The sequence below is a fragment of the Calonectris borealis genome, chromosome 1, assembly GCF_964195595.1.
Source record: "Calonectris borealis chromosome 1, bCalBor7.hap1.2, whole genome shotgun sequence".
Lineage (NCBI taxonomy): Eukaryota > Metazoa > Chordata > Aves > Procellariiformes > Procellariidae > Calonectris > Calonectris borealis.
In genome coordinates, this window is record NC_134312.1 from 201,935,565 (window position 1) to 201,952,388 (window position 16,824).

The window sequence follows — 16,824 nt, forward strand, 5'->3', positions numbered from 1 at the left end:
CAGATACAGTGAGATTCCAAATTATACCAGTCCATGGAGTTAATAACTAACATAAGGGTCTGCTAACATTGTGGGAATGCATTGTAAATTCCTTCAATATCAGAAAGATCAAGAGTAAACGCAGCTCTAACCCTAGGAAATTGCTGAAAATTCTGTGAAAACAAATTGATTTTGTCTCTGCTCTGGAAATGGGTCCCCAGTGCACCCATTAGAGAAGAAGCAAGCCCTGCTAAAGAAGCACTAAATGCCGCAAAGAGCCATCCGTGATGTCCAGTCCAACTTCCTCTGGTACTTGTTGCCACAGGCAATTATGATCAAAGTACCAAATTTCTCTCCGATTACACACAGCATGGGATAAAATCCAATATTTGTACAGCTTTACTTGTTTGGAGAAGTGTCCCTGAGGTGCAACAGAAGGCTGTACATTAGATTATTTTCCTTTGTTTCTTTGTTTACTCCATAATTGTCATATGTAAGGAACCTAGATTAAGAATATTTTTATACTTTCTGGAAAACTACCAGTGTTATCAAATAAACATGACATACTTGGCTTTGGTAATGGTAACGACCAATTTTCTGCTTCTGTAAATGCCCCAGGTAGAAAACATGGGAAATAGCTGCATTATTTTGTGAAATAAATGACTCCCTGTGGTTTTCCTGTTTAATGTCATGCTTTCTGCTGTTTGACCACAGGAATTAACTTCTTTCCAGAGACACAAGGAATGGGGAAAGACAGCTCAGTAGTTTAGACTGATACAGGTATACTGAAGAAGAGGGGCCAAGCCAGGATCCTGCTGGGGCCTGGTGATAAAGTACTGGGTTACTACAGCGGGTACTGGTGAGGAAGCTGCAGGGTGAATAGCCATAAATAAATACAATAGTCATAAATGAAATAATTAAAGGAAAGGCCATTCCCCAGAGAGAGGACAAGAACCGCAGAGCATCCCTGGAAAAACCATGCAGCTCGGGGAAAGCTCGCCCGCTGGGTCCTGCAGATGTGAACATGGAGACATCGTTCTCCTTAGAAAGATTGCTTTGTTACATGAAGGGTCACCCAGATTTTGGGCAGGCACAGCCAGGAGTGCGAGTGATTCCTCTCAAACACCTCTACAAGTGTCTCAGATTGTGCATTGCTGAATATTGCTGAAACTTCCTTCTTACACGCCAATGGACCAGGGACCCTTCTCAGGCACACCAGCAGCAGCTCTCCCCACACCCATTAAACACACAGTTTACATTGTCTATTTGCATCCATGAACAGATCTGGTGTCCAGCTTCAGTGAGTTGAGGCAAATATCAGAGAGGCAAATCTTACCTAATGTCCACAGAAATCTGTGCTGTCACCAGCTTCTTGTTAGTCATGGAGCTATGGTCTACAAAGGTGAATTACGCCACCCGAATGGTCTAGCTGCTTGAACAGGTCATGAATAGAGAAATTTCCATATGGAAGATTGGAGAGCACTGTGTTAAGAAATCCTGTTTCTCTGATACAGGAAACTTTATTTTTGCTTTCTGCACGGTTCACTGAGCTCCTGCCAGTCTTCTTGTGTCCATGCTCAAAATTCTTACCTGTTCTTGCTACACTCAGGCAGAATTTGCTACCAACTGTCAAAGCACAAAGTGCATGTGGAGGTCAAGGGAACCCCCCACATTATCTTGTCTTTTGGTGGGAAGCACCACAGCTTTTACCCGTGAGAAAGTCAACGTTTATCTCTGTTCTCCTCAGTATGTGACAATAATGCAAATTGAGACTTACTGCTCAAAAACAGAGAAAACTTCTTTGCTGTTGTAGAGAGTTCATTTCTTTTCTGTCACCTACAAATGGGCAAAAATGTGTCATTTGTGCTCCCTTATGTTGTTCAGACCTAGAAGGGTCTCTTTTTTTCTCCCGTTGCTTGTTTTTACCTTAGTAATATGAAAAATGTCAAGCTGAGTCTTGCCCTTGCAGAACCAACACTGCAATCTTTGTACTTGCCTGCCTTGCATTTCCCATAGTTTATCTTTTTCATGTTTAATCAGACTGGGGTCCCGATCCCACAGTGAGCTGCCCGTGAGCAGACAACAGCTCCTGTGTGCAGCCCAGGTGGGGAAAGAGCCTGAGCATTATCTGCTTCCTACCACGTCCCAGCAGATTTGGTGGGTTCCTGTTTCCTTGTCTAGAAGAAAGCAATGACACTGTGACTGGCAATACGTTTGGTGTATCTTATCTTATCTGCAAATATTCACCAGTTCTGTAACAGAAAGCATTCAAACAAGCAGCTTTTCCAGGAATTAAGCCTGGAGACTACACTCGTCTCTGCAGTGTAACTGCTTCCAGGACTGGCTCTGGTCAGAGCAAGTAAAACCTCCATGGCTAAAACCATGGTAAAGAAAAGGCTCCAAGAGTGTAATATTGGCATCTGATTATTTCAGTCCTGTTAATATACATGTCATTTTGCATTGCCTGTCAGAGAAGGTATTGAAGGTGCAACAGCTCTGGGTGCATCCAAAAATGAAACAATCTATTGAATGATGCCAACCCATCACCACCTGCATTTCAAACTTGAGTGAAACAAAGGAAATGCCAAGTCATTAGCAAAGACTTCTCCCCTCAATAGAGCTAATCATTCCAGTTAAATGGATGTCAACAAAGGTAAAACAAAAGACCATCTCAAATAGAAATAATAAAACTTTATTACTGTCTGAATCAGGTTTAATTTCATGAAGTATTTTTTGTGATAAATTCTGTTTTGTTTCCAGCCATCTATGGAGTCATTCACGAAGCGTGGGGCAAACAAATTTCAATTTGTCACCTGAGCAGAAAACAAAAAAAAGTAAACAAAGAAAAAATCTCTTTAGCTTCCCACACATCACAGATAAAAAAACAGGGTGCAATATCTACTTTGCCTTCTAACACCTCTTCAGCTGTGTCAACACTGATGGGCACAGGCTTCAATGTCCCGGATTCCCTCAAGCTCCAGGTCAGCCAAATGCAGACCCACAGCTCCAGTTGGGTGGGCGGGCAGCCAGACCCACAGGCTCCCAATCTCAGCCAGCTCTGTTCTGTTGCTAGCTCTGGGTAAGCCGTTACAAAGCTGTGCTACACAACTTTGTAATAATGACTTTTCAATCTGTGTCAGGTGCTCACCATCTGGTCTCTTGCCTTTGTGAGGTCTGTAACTCAAAAGAAGAAAGTAAAAACAACAACTTTGTGGAGAAGGGGACTGTGGCCAAAATTTAGTGAAACATTTCTGAACACGCCTAAATTGAAGTGCACAACTTATCCCAATATGCTTCAGAAAAGCATGAGCTTACTCCCTTGACTGAATTGCACTTTTGTGTTCATCAGGCAAAATATAAGCGTGTTGTGCTCCAGAAGCTTATGGTGAAGAAGGATGATAATGTAGCTTAAAGAAAGACAATTTTGCTTACAATGAAGAGAAAAGGTTGACAGTCTTCTTGCTCCAATGTGTGTACTTCAATCTGTTAAGGTTTAGGAAAAAAAGGCCACCTGTTTCCAGGGTGAAGTTTTAGTGAAATTCTCCTCCAGTATTTTGACACCTTGTTATTTGCATTTCTCTTGTCCTTCAAAAAAATCCACAACTCTGTGTACTGAAGCAAGCTAGCAGCAAACTTCTTATGGCTTTTGGCAGCTTGTATTCCAGATGGCCTGGACAAAACCATAAGATATTATATAAAAGATCTAATTCCACAAGTCAATGCATGGAGAATATTTCAGGTGATGACATTAAGTTGTTTACCAGGGCATGTGTGGTGTCTCCCCAGGCTGATATCACCAAATGCTAAACTCTTGGTGGTTTTAATCCGCATTCATCAACTTTACTGTTACACTTCGAGCAGCTGTCTCACTCTCTTAATACATGCTGCTAACCAGATGGCCTCAGAAAACACAACCATATGAAGTCTGATCCCACTTAATTCTTAATCTCTTCATGCATTGCACTTCCTTGATTTTGCATCAAAAAAAGGCATAATCTACTAGCAGGAGAGTGGCAGTTGATTTAGTCCAGAATTCTGCCCTTGATGTATGCGATGGAGACAAGGCAATGGCATCTCTCTAATACATAGCTTTAAAAACCTGTTTGAAAGGGAGTTCAGCTGTGCCTAATAATATTTTAAAGTATTACAAGGTTTTCTGTGTCATTATAGTGTGAGAATCCACGATGGAGGCTTCTGAGGATCAGAGGACATAAAAGCATTTTTAAGCTTTTAATATAAAAGACTGCGATATGATCCTTTTAAAAGGACTTCTACATGGTTTAAGCCACCTAGTCATCGTCATGTCCTTTGTAGAAGAAAACAATTACTTTTCTTACCTTCCTTTTTTGAGGGATCTCCCATAGCTGGGTAAGGAGGACTTATGAAAATGAACCTGTGTGGCTTTCCTCCTTTCAGTGCCCATGCACCTCTTTATACTAAGAACCAATTTAAAAAGACACAATTCTGTTCAATACTTAGAGTGCAAATCCAATGTCAGGCCAGGTATTGCCTGGTCTCAGGACTAAGAGCATCCCTTCATTGGGATGAATCATGGGATTTGTTGTCCTGCAGTTAATAAGACAGGCCACGCACTTGCCTGTAATTTGTCAAAAAAGCTTTGACAGATAAGTGTATAGTTCGAGGTGATGGCAAGCAGTAATCAGAAATTCTGCCCTACCTCCCTCCGTCATTGTGTAGCATCTAAGTCCAGGAGGCAGATTCTGGAAGTTTGTAGGTGGATGTCATCTACAGACATGAAACTAACCAAGCTTAGAAAATACTTTTAGAGTTTGGTTTTTTTCCAACCTTGAAGATCCTGAGAAGTATTTAAAAATGAAAATGTGACCTGACAACTTGCAGAGGGAAATAGGACCTGTTTGATTTTTTTCTCTTGCTGATCTGTGGTGCGTGCAGCAATTCATGCACAGGCTTAGAAGTGTCAAGAGCCCTTCCACAGACATCTTTGCTCCTGCAATGCAATGGGCACCCCGCACACCATCTTCTTACCCTACCTTAAAATACTGGAATCAGGGACAACATTGGTCATGTCCCTACGGGATTAGTTGTGGAGTAACCTCATTTGCATCAGTGAAGTTACTCCTGATTTACACCAGCAAATGTGATTATAGAACGCAGTCTTTTTGCATTAATTTAGCATCCTTCCTGCTGGGGCACCAGTTCTGCCAGTGATGTTTTACCCATCCTGAGTTAGATGTGCAGTCATCGGCTGTCCCACAGATGCCATAGCAAGCAGCTTGAGCAGAAATCCAATCTCTCCCACACGAGCTGTGCTGGAGACTGCTGAAACGAGCCTGAACTCTTGGAGTTCAGTTCACCAGCTGTTTGTGAGGGGATGCTGTGCTGCAGGATCATATCATGCAGCCACTGGAAATGGCTGTCCCTGAGGAACCTGTGCTCCTGGAGTTTGTCTTTAGAGCATGACATTTAGAAGGAGCAACTCAGACATGTATTTCCTTCAGTCTCATGTGTGTATTCTTTAGAACTCCTTTGTGATAAGGGCTGTGTCTGTCTTGTGAGACCAGGTTCACTTTTGCGCATGCTGTAATCATGGAGCATCTGCACCTCACAGCCACTTTGTTGAACATCTTCCTGCTTTTATACCACAAACGTCAGAAGGCCTCGGCCGCCCGCTTCCACAGTGGGGAAAGGCGAGGACACTTGTGAGCATTTGATATTTCAGTCTAATCCAATCTGCATCAGGATGCCTCATCCCCTGTCACAGGGCAGTGAATTCACTAGAGATGCTCCTGCGGGAGTACAGGGCCGTGCCTTGTGCGGTGGGAAGAGCGCGTGGGCAGCCTCGGGGGAGAAACATCCAGCGCAAGTCTCAAGTGCAGAGCTGAGGGGTGGTCCTCTCAGACTCGTGTGGGTTGCACCAGGGTAGCTCTATAAGGAATTACAAAAGATAATGGCAAAGTGGGTCTTCTGGACATCCTTTTTAACTCATTGCCACCCACTAAAATCACTGAGCCATGCGTACAGAGGCCAGTGAAAGGACAGACACAGCCCTTAGCAACTTTTTACCCAGTCCTTTCCATCTCTTACCAGCTCTGACCCTCTCCTCGACCTTATCAAACATGCCTGACTTTAGGCAGCTCTCCCTCTACTAATAAACTAGATGAGTCAGGGACCAAGCTCTGGCCCAGAGGCCAGCTGGCGCAGCACGGCTCATGTCCATGCATCTGTGGTGGCCACATCCAAACTTTTACCCAGAGCCCTTCCTGGCCACGCTAACCCTAGGCTGTGCCCATGGTCAAACCTCCCCGGGGAGCGTGAGGCAGCTCAGCAGTATGGGTGGCTGTGAGCTGGGGCTGAGCTCTGTCTCCTGGCCCTGTTAACCTGCAAGGAGCACAGGAGGAGGAAAGAAATGGACCCCCAGAGATGGGGTGCTGTCCATCTCCTGCTCCGCTGGGTCCTGTTCCAGCTGCTTGGGACCAGTTTGGGGGGAGCACCTAGGACGTGGAAGAAAGGGGAACAGTAGGGAACCCCTTGCTCCTTCCCCACCAGCCAGTGGGGTAGTGGCAGAGGGCTGGCTGAGGGTAGTCGAGTCTGTACACAGACATGAGTCCTGCCCCTACCCTGAGCCAGGCTGGCTGGTGCCAGGGGCGTGGGAGCAGCGTGTGCGCACCATGGGAGAAGAAAGGGAGCGGGAAGTGGTGAGGGAGACCAGGGAGCATCACGCTCTGCTGACACTCAGGCAAGGAGAGGGCAGGTGTAGAAGAGACTCTGCAGCATGTGCCTTCCTTACACCTCTGCTGCTAACCCTCCCAGTCCCAGTTTGTTCCTGGGGCATCCTCACTAATGGCCCGAGGGAAGTAGAAAGAGAACAGTCCCTACGGCTGCATAGCACAGGATCACAAACCAGCCAGGCCATTACACACGAAACACCCTCTCTCCCATAGCCCAGTCTCAACTCTTACCCATCTAACAGCCAGCAAGGACCTGGTCCTATACAGTCAAAATATATAGTGGTGCCCATGCACATCATCATTTCTGGCATGCTTTTTGTGATGGAAGTGTTTGATCCACCACCACTCTGCTGTTTATTAATTGCCCATGGACATGGAAGACTGCAATTGCAGTTGTCTTTGGAAATAGTGATTTCACTATCTATCTGGCTGTTTTTTTTCAACAGAGCAAGGAAAAATGTAGGTTATGGAGACACTGGCTACCTGAGATGTGTCAGTCGATCACCACAGCCAGCAGCAAACTGCGGGGTAACTTCCACTGCTTCGACAGATCACACACAAAAACATGCTGTACAGAGAAATGGTTTGGATTCCAGATGTTTTTCGTTCTCTGTGGTTTTGTACAGATAAATATGTTCAATACTGAATCAAAGTAGATTTTCAGGGGTTTTAGCCAAAATGGAAATGCTCTGCTAACACTGCCAACCTACATTTATTCAGCTAACAAACACTGTTCCTGAAAAAACTGTCAGATATGACTGTCATCTGAATCAAAGTAAATAAAGAGACTGCCAAATTTGCCTTGAAAATCCCAATAATTACCTGTGTATCCTTTATTTGTGTCAGGCGATGGGCAAAGTAGGGAGAATGAGAAACAGGGTATTAAAAGGCAGCAATGGAGAGACACTAAGAGAGATAAGAAAAACTATAATTAATGTCAGTTTTGAATTATAGGAGTTTTGAAGGAAAATATATATTTTGATTTACAGGATGATTTGATCTCAGTACCATTACAAAGAAGCTCTCACCTGCTACTAATATTCTTCTACATTTCAAAGATTGTTAGTTATATGAAAGGGTAAAAGAAAATGTATGAATCAGATGACTTAAACGCAGCTTGCACAACAAATAGGAGGGAACATAGGGATTTTAATAAGCAAGGGAACTTTGATCAGTGTGTGGTGATGATTTCTGAAACACGGCAGGATGTCTGCTGACAGCACATGCCAGCAGAGGTAGCGCTGCCAAAAGCAAATGCCAGACCTCCTTGGTCTTCAGCTCCAGTTTTAGGGAACTTCTTTTTCCCAGCATATGCATTTCTTACACATCCTTGCCCAGGTACACATTCTCAAAGTCAAGCCCAGACTATTTCTCACAGGACAATACAATCAAGAGAGATGGATCGCATGATAACAACAACATATGCATGGGACTTGTGAGCTCTCTGCACCTTTTAGTGATAACTGCAATGCTCTCGGGGCCTGGGAGAGTGTGCCTTGTAAGAGGCAACTTGGTGCTTCTGCAGTGACTCTGTCTTGTGGATATCAGCTGCAGGAAAGTAGAGGTCCTGAAGAGTTAGTGGGGATGAGCACATGAGGCTGGTAACCTCCTCAGCTAACACTGTCACCTCCAGGAAAAGAATACGTATAGAAAATGAATAAATGATGAATCAGCAAATCACTTCCAGTGGTGGACTCTAGAAAATAAGCATTTTCTGGCAGGTGCCATAGTTATTCCTAGTACTTATGGTATCAGTTGTGGTGTCTCAAGTACTACAGGGTAACCCCAAGTGTTGGCTTTCTGGCACAACCCTTGTCTCTGCTTACTTCAAACTGAGTACAGCAGAGCCCAGATTGTTTGTACCTGCCTGCAGCTGTTTGATTGTTTATTGTTAATCAAATACCTGCCTGATAATCCTGCCCTGATGTCTTGGCCTAGAAAATAAAACATTTGGTCTTCAGTAGATGCTGGAAATGGGGACTGCTAGCAAACAGATCTGAGCAGGCTCTGGGAGCACTCCTCCAGCTCTGTGCTCCTGCAGCCCTCACTGCTGTGGAGCTCTACTCTCAGGGTCACTCAGGTGACTCAGGCCTAGGCTTCCTAAGGCTTGTCTAATAATGAGAGATACTATATTTGCCACTAATTAAAAAATAAAATAAAATTTAAAAAGCCTGTGGTTCTAAAAGGAGGGAAATTCTGCTTCTTCAGCCATGAGCACCCAGGGGGCAAGTCACTGCAGGGTTTGTTTTGCTTTTCTTATAATGACTTTCTGTTAACTCCTTGAAATGTTTATCTGAATGAATTTCTTAGCATCCTCTTTTCTTTCCAGAATATTCCAAGTTTCTCTTTGTGGAGAGAAATAATAGCACTGAAGTAGAAGAGCTTCTTTTGAAGCACTGAGATGGCTGAATTAACAGAAGATTGGAGAAAAGTACCTGAAGGACTGCAAGAAGGAGCCACCGTAGCATACACCTGATTACCCAGAGGCTGAGGAAACCACAGCACTGAAAAACCAAGCAGTGTCTGGATCTGGTAAAACACTGCACAGAGCTCAGGAAGATTCTCTTCACTTTAGTCCAAACACATTGTGCTATTCAGGGATGTTCATATTAGCTGCTTCTTACCCGCTCCGATGTTTTGGAGATGCTGTTCTTTATACAAATGCCCTCACTGGCTGAGGATCAAGATATTTGTTGTTCTCTTCTCAACAGGGGTTGCTCATGTTACTGTTTAAAGAAGTGTCTTCAATGTAAGACCAGAATCCCTGCTGAGTAAATGTGTCTGGTCACCAGCTGCCCATAGGAGCTGTCAGTGGGGACTATCTCAGCTAACAATTCTGCAGATACTTACTGAGAGGAAGAGCTATCTCCAAGCTGCTCCGTTGCTAGCATGAACCCTACACAGCATCAATCCACAAACCAAAACAGACTACTTTCATTATGCAGAGTTTCTAATTTGGTCTGCACTAGTAACTTCCTTAATATGCAGGATGTACCCTCTAGGGTGCCCACCTTTCTCCACTGACTGCAGAAGAGTCCAGCAAGACTAGCTTTGATCTAACATTTAGATATCTGAAGTTCAGTGGAATGAATTTTCACCCTCAATGACTGTTGGGTAATTCCACTCAAAAACTTCCCACCGTACTTCCCCAAAGCATTTCCTTCAGAACACATTTATCAGACAAAAATCTGGTTTTACTTGTTCACATTGTGCTGGTGGATAATGAAGTCTATTGCTTTTCTGCGTTACCCCAGTCATTATCTTCCCACTTTAAGTTTACTTCCATCATCACATAAACATCAAAGGTGGATCTCACAGAGGCTCTCCAGCTGATGATCAGGCAAAAGTCTGTGGAAGAGTATCAATATGCCACTGCAAGCAGTGTAATCTTCTCCATTGTACTGATATGAAATACTGCATCCTTAAATATTTATAACGTATGTGCTCAGACATTCCACTCCTTTGTTACTTGTTTCTTTAGGTGTTTCATGATGTCTCTTTCATGTTCTAGATGCTTTCCATAAAAGACAATAATCCAGACATTGATTCAGACTCTCATGGGTTTTGGTAGGCTATCCCTAAAACACCACTAAAACAGAGATGTTGGTGCCTTTTAGTCATGCCATAAAGTAGCACATAACATCCATCTAACTCTGTCTTACTGTAATAGACTGTCCTGTGCATTTTTGATGTATTTTTCTAATGCAGACTTCCACTGTGCCAGAGAAGTGAGTTAATCTTATCCTAAATTCTGAAGTCATAAAAAGAGCCTTTTAAAGGTTACCAATTGATTTCATTCATATCTCCTGAATAACTCCTGGCTATTCCTTCACCTTTCCCTAGACAGAGTCATCCCTGTCCCCTTCTTGAATGTTTGGTCTAAATGAAGTCATTTCATTGGAGGTTTAACAAATACAAGCAGCGACTGTCCCCAGCTTTGCCAGGAAGCTGGCAAGCACTTGATGAATTGGAGCTGTGCTAGCAGAAATATCTAGGCTTGTTTTAGTATGCAAGGAAATGTGAGAAGGTCAGAGATCAATTAATGGACATTAGATACAACAGAAGCTTATTTGGGGCCATATATTCTCTTCTGGGCATTTGACGTTTGCTGATACTGCATCATTCACTAAATTGACCTGGAGTAGGTATTTGTAGCACCTTGTTTCTCAGATCTGTTTAATACTGTTCTTGAGGGAAAAGAAGAGAAGATTTGCTATGCCCACTTCAGTCCTTAACGATTATCTTCTTGTGTCAAACCTTCCTCAAATCACCTTAGCCTACAAAACTGGCAAGAAGGGGCTTGATGAATAAATTCAACCTTTGCAGCACAGAGGCAGAGGGAGGTTCCTGGGGATCCACCGAGAGGAGCTTGCCTCCCGGCTCTGCAGAGGGTTTGGGCAGTTTCTTTCTCCCTGGAACAGTTCTGCTTCTTGTCCACCTGAAATAAATTATACGAATAGCTCCAAAGAGCAACTCCATTGCTTTTGGAATAGACCAGACTGCACCGAATAAATAACAGCTATTGTTACAGAAATGTCCTGGCCTAGGAGAATGTTCTTTCCCTGCCTTGCAAAGCTTTCTTGCCAACATCCCTCTTCAAAATGTAAAGCCAAGCACTGAGCTGTTCTATCCACAGACTCAGCTAGCCAAATCCCCCGTGGATATAAATCATCTGAGTTCAGCTCTGCTGGAGTAATTGGAGCTCTACTGATTTACATCTGCCGAGGACCGTTGGCAGTATACACCTGGGGAAGGAAACTGAACACATTTGTAGTCATTCAAATACATACATACAATCCTTCCTTCCCTGGTTCCCCATGGGTACGAGTCTGCATTTTTGTTTAAATGAGAGAACAGTAAATAGATTTTGTGTATGACAAAATAAACAACATATGAACCAACATGAGTCAACAGCTAGCTTAACTGATTTGAGAGGTTAGGTGTTATTGGGGAGGGGTTTAATCAGAAGAGTCTTCTGTTTAAATGAATTTTAAATGAATTTTTCTTCTAGATTTTTTGGCTTTTGAATAACACTAGTGTCAGGCTCTTCTAGAATGTATTTTAAAATGAAGATTGCAAAGTATGCATTAAACCTAACAAATAATTTATGGATCAACAGATGATTGCTAAATACTCATCACAGTCAACGCATGCTGCTATCAGGGCTGGAACCCAAAACTTCGAGCACCTGCCCCTACCTCGATGACGGGGACATCATGGGACCATAGGCTCATGGACCCAGCAGCGGTGGTTTAAGAAGTTACTAACCTCCAAATACCTATTATTCCCTCCCTCCTTGACTTCTTTCTCCCCCACAGTTGGACAACACTGCCCTCACACATCAAGCGTGTGCCCTTCTAGTCTGTTCTAGCAGAGTTAGCTCTTAAAGCTTAAATTACTGAAGGATCATCTCAAGACCCACTAACTGGGTCACAGATGGGAGGGGGAAGAGATGAGAGAAATTTTTATACGACGATACCTACAAAAGCCTATCAGGCTCCAGCTGTGTGTGTTAGCATTGCAGAGTACAGTATCACTGAATTTTTAGACAGCAAGATGAATTTGTACCCTCAGTGACTGTCAAGCAAACTCATTTAAATACTTCTTACTATCCTTACCCAAAACATTTCCTTGCGATGGAAAGCATTGACCAAAGACAATTCATTTTGCCTGTTCACATTGTCCTTGTGCACAGAAGAAATACAAGCTTCCATTGATTAAAAGATGACACTTTAACTACCATAAGACCTTTTCCAGCCTCCCAGAAATTAAGTGCATGCTTTGAAACAATGCTAATTTTCTCACTCTCCTGGAAAGTGCGCCCCTTGGAAATGCTGTATTATACAAATAAAGTGATGCACATCAGAGCAATTTATTCAGCTTTCTGATGATTTCAGTGTGTCTGGCAATTTAGTATAATGAGAGTAGACATAGCTAGCACTGTACCTTCTACCTAACAAATGCTACTTTGGCTGGAGTCTGAGCTGGAAACTTGCACAGGTTTGCACGAACCCCAGATTTGTCTAAGCAGCCTTATAATGACATCTGGCCCTCGTGTGAGTCTTCATGGCACTCTGCTGCTAAACACAGAGCCAGGGCCCAACCCTGGACCTGGAGGCCAGGTGATACGGGACATCCTGCACCCAGCCAGTGGCCTGTCTATAGCAGATTTGTCTTAGGGGAGAGCTGGTGAGAGCGTGGAGGGCAGAGCCAGGGAATGACTTACCAGCTAAGTAGTGTAGTCGCTGCCCAAGGCTCAAGCTGAGCTCCTGAAGCCCCTTTGCTTGTCAATTCAGCATTGGCAGGACCAGTCTGAAGTCAGGGTGGGCTGTGAAGGGTTGGGTTCTCCAATCCACTTGCACAAGTCTGGTGGCTCCATGTGGAAGCCAGTCCCCACACTCTCCCCCTCAAGCTCCCAATGCTCTTGTCCTCTGCTGAGAGTGGCAGTAACCCACCTGCGAGCTCCCCATGGGAAGCAGGACCATGACAGCCAGCACAAGCAACAGCCCCACATGGGGCTGGCAGAGAGCCATGAGAGGTAGCAGGCACCTCTCCGGAGAGAAAGAGAGAAAACTGCTGCTGTTATGATAATGCTCTGGGAATTAGTTACTGTTGACTTATTTATCGGTCTAATTAATTTCTTGTCTTTAATAAAACTGTTGCTTATTAGCCATTTAATTCATGTTTGTGAGTGGGAAGAGCAGCTCCTTCAGTGCAATAAAGCTTAGCATCACTTTCCCAGGTTCCTGGATGTGGGTTTTGAGAGGGGCTTTTGTAATAATCCGCTTATATTTGAACCTGTCCTTTGTCTCTGCCTCTTGAAGGCAGAGAGGAGCCAGGACTTCTCATTTCACCATCCATCCTAACCCTGTGAGCAAAATCTGTTTACGGCCAAGAGCTGCACAGCTAATGTCACGCACCCCAGGGCTGAGGAACTGTCCCACCTGGTCCCATCTTACCTACCAGCATCTTCCTCAGGGAGCTAAGGAGCAGATCAGAGCTGCCAGGTGGCAGTGGTCTTTGAGAGAGTCCCACTGCTCTGTGTCATGGCCAGAATGTGAGGGAAGATGACGGAGACATCAGTCCCAGAAAGTGAACTGGCATCTTCCCTCCCTCGATAGGGAATTGCTCTGCTCAGAGGAATCTCTCACGGCTCAGCCACCCAGGGGTCTTCTCACCTCCTCAGTTGCTTCACTTCTGATCCCCACAAACACAATTTCTTCAGACAATGCCCCAGTCCTGCATTTTCACTCAATCTCTCAAATTCTTCCCATGTGCCCTGCCTTATTGGTCCTTAGGCACTTACTGTTTTAGCTTTGGCTCATCAAGGGGATATCAACTGGTCCTTCACTTTGAATCAAGGAGGAAGTTTAGCCCATCAGCTTTTCGACAAGACCTTCAAATAGCTGTTGGCAATGTCTGGCAATCCAGATCCATGAGAAATTTGGAAGTGTGCCAGTGCTCCAAGTCTAATTAAAATATCTCAGGTACATGACCAGCATGTCCTGCTCACGTAATCAAAGATAGACTGATGGCTGGATGTAGGATTAACGAAGGATATACTTGCAGGCACCTGGAATTTTAGTGGTGAATTCAGCCTCTTCCTCTCTGTTGTAATACACTGCGGAGGATCCTGTGGCCAAAGCGCAGAGATACTGGATGACAACACATGCACTGCAGTCCTATGTCCTCACCCAGCTCATCACCAAGTCCCTGCTGGGGCTTCCTGCCCTTCTCAGGTCTCCCAGCACACCTGCATGTGTAGTCACTCCATGCTTACATTTTTTCCCCAAAATAATTCAGGTTAAGGAAAAACTCGACTGGCATTTTCTATGGCTAATCACCTATGTGAAGCGATTTTGACAAAATCTCCCAGGTTCCCACTGAATTTCTTCCAGTACGGTTCATTTTTAATGTGGAAGAAAAAAATAAAACTTGACATGCCCTCCTGGAAATGTTACCAGCCCCTGCCTACCTAAGGACTGCACTGCCTACCTAAGGACTGCAGAGGGGTTCATCAACCAGTTGAGGATCTGCCCCTATTGCAGTAGGTCTCTGCCCACAGTTCTGCCATTCACAACACAGCTCCACGCTGCTTCGCTCCAGTGCTGTTCAGCAGTCCATACCTTGATTTTTTTCTAACTTTACAGATGCTTTGCAGCACTGCATGCTGCCTTGCTAAGGATAAATTGTGTTTTCAGGTCATTTTTGTTTCAAGCACCAAAAGGTTTTTGTGCACATAACACATAAATTAAACATTATTAATGCTATTACTATGATTGCATGTTCCAGTTCCCAGGCTTATTTTAATGATGTACATTAGGAAAAAGCCATGTTGGCATAACAATGAAAAATATGCTGCTCTCCATGGCATTTCATTTTATAGATCGACAAGAGAAGTCTATGATGATGACTAATTTCACGATAAAATCATGTCACTTATTGCCTGCCATAAATGAAATGTCGTATGCAGTCACCTGTTCTACATTCTTGAATTCATTCTAATTACTGTCCTTAAACAAATGACTGTGACTGAGATACCCTGCAGACAATAGGACTGTCTTTGGCTTTATCCTTTAATACATGCCAAATCTGTGCAGCACAGGCTAATACTTGACCTTACATGAATATAAATTCTAGTTTGGCTGTCAATCACACCCACTCTTTTAATGTATGAAACCACATGTATCGGGGGGCTTTGTGCACTCGGCCTATTCCCTCCTATTGGGTTCATTTCATAACGCTTCATAGTCGCAGAGCTCTCAATTTAATCTAGACATTTTCTTCCCAGTTGATTTACTAAGGTTTCAATTCTACACACAGATGATTGAATAAAGTAACATAAATCTCCCAATGATTAGAAAATGTGATCATTTATTACATGGACAATCAGTTTGTTTAAAAACATAATTAGTTTGTACCTCAGGAAACCTTTCCCCAGTTGTGATAAACTATAAATAATTACTGGCTCTCCTTTGGTGAAATTAAAAGCCACACAATGCTGCTACTAGGAATATGTGATTTGTTCACACATTCCTAGTTCTGTTTTCCCTCTGTATTTTCAGCAGATCAATTCTTCTTTCTTCTCATCCCTTAAGAGGGAGAGAGAAATAGAACAGATAGATAGATTTTAGGGGAGATTGACAAAGATAGCATAATATAGCCAGAATTACCAGTGATTGTGGGAATTTACTTCACAGTCCTCCTGCTAATCAAATGAAAGCAAAATCTTCAGTGATGATAGGAGGTGTTAATGGCTCTGCCAGAAGCAGACTGGCCAGCCTTCCTGATCCTACACACTGCATCCTAAAAGCTTCCCTGGCCGAGAGCCACAAGAAATATCACACACTTTGAAGAGCTGGGGCAGGAGGAACAGTGCGCAGGTGGCAGCTGACAATGTCTCCCTTAGAAGGAGAAGATGCTTTTGGATGTTGATGGTGTGTGCTGCTGGGTTGCAGGGGGACTCAGTGACATTGGTCTCAGGACTCTCTGAGGCTCAGACTTCCCAGCATACTCCAAAAGCCAGGAATCTGCATAGAATCATAAAATCATAGAACGGTTTGGGTTGGAAGGGACCATTAAAGATCATCTGGGCCAACCCCACTGCAATGAGCAGTGGCATCTTGATCAGGTTGCTTAAAGCCCCGTCCAGCCTGACCTTGAATGTTTCCATGGATGGGGCATCTACCTCTCTGGGCAACTTGTTGTTATTAAAGGTGCGTGGCAGCATCTTAGAGACAAACACACCTCTGCTATCAGCCATGCGATGCAGCCCTGGCATACAAGTGGCACTTGAATGGCATGATGCCCAAACACAGCTCAAAAACACAGGCTGGCAATTGTGTTGTACGGGCTACTATTTGAACTGAATATCATTGCCCCTTTTCTCACAGGTCTGTGTGGCTAATAGAGATGTATGGATGAATTTTTGTAGTCTGATCTCAGCTGGGATAAATTCAATATCAGTTAGCTGGAACAACTCTTCCAGATGCTGGTTCTGTCACCTGCCTCAGTCGCATCCTTCCCTACATGAGAACTTGCTGCTCTGGAAGGCTGTTCTCAGCCATGTCACAAAGATGCCATCTCCTTGGCTTTCTACTGTGGTTCACTCGTTTGTAAAATGGGAGTAACAATT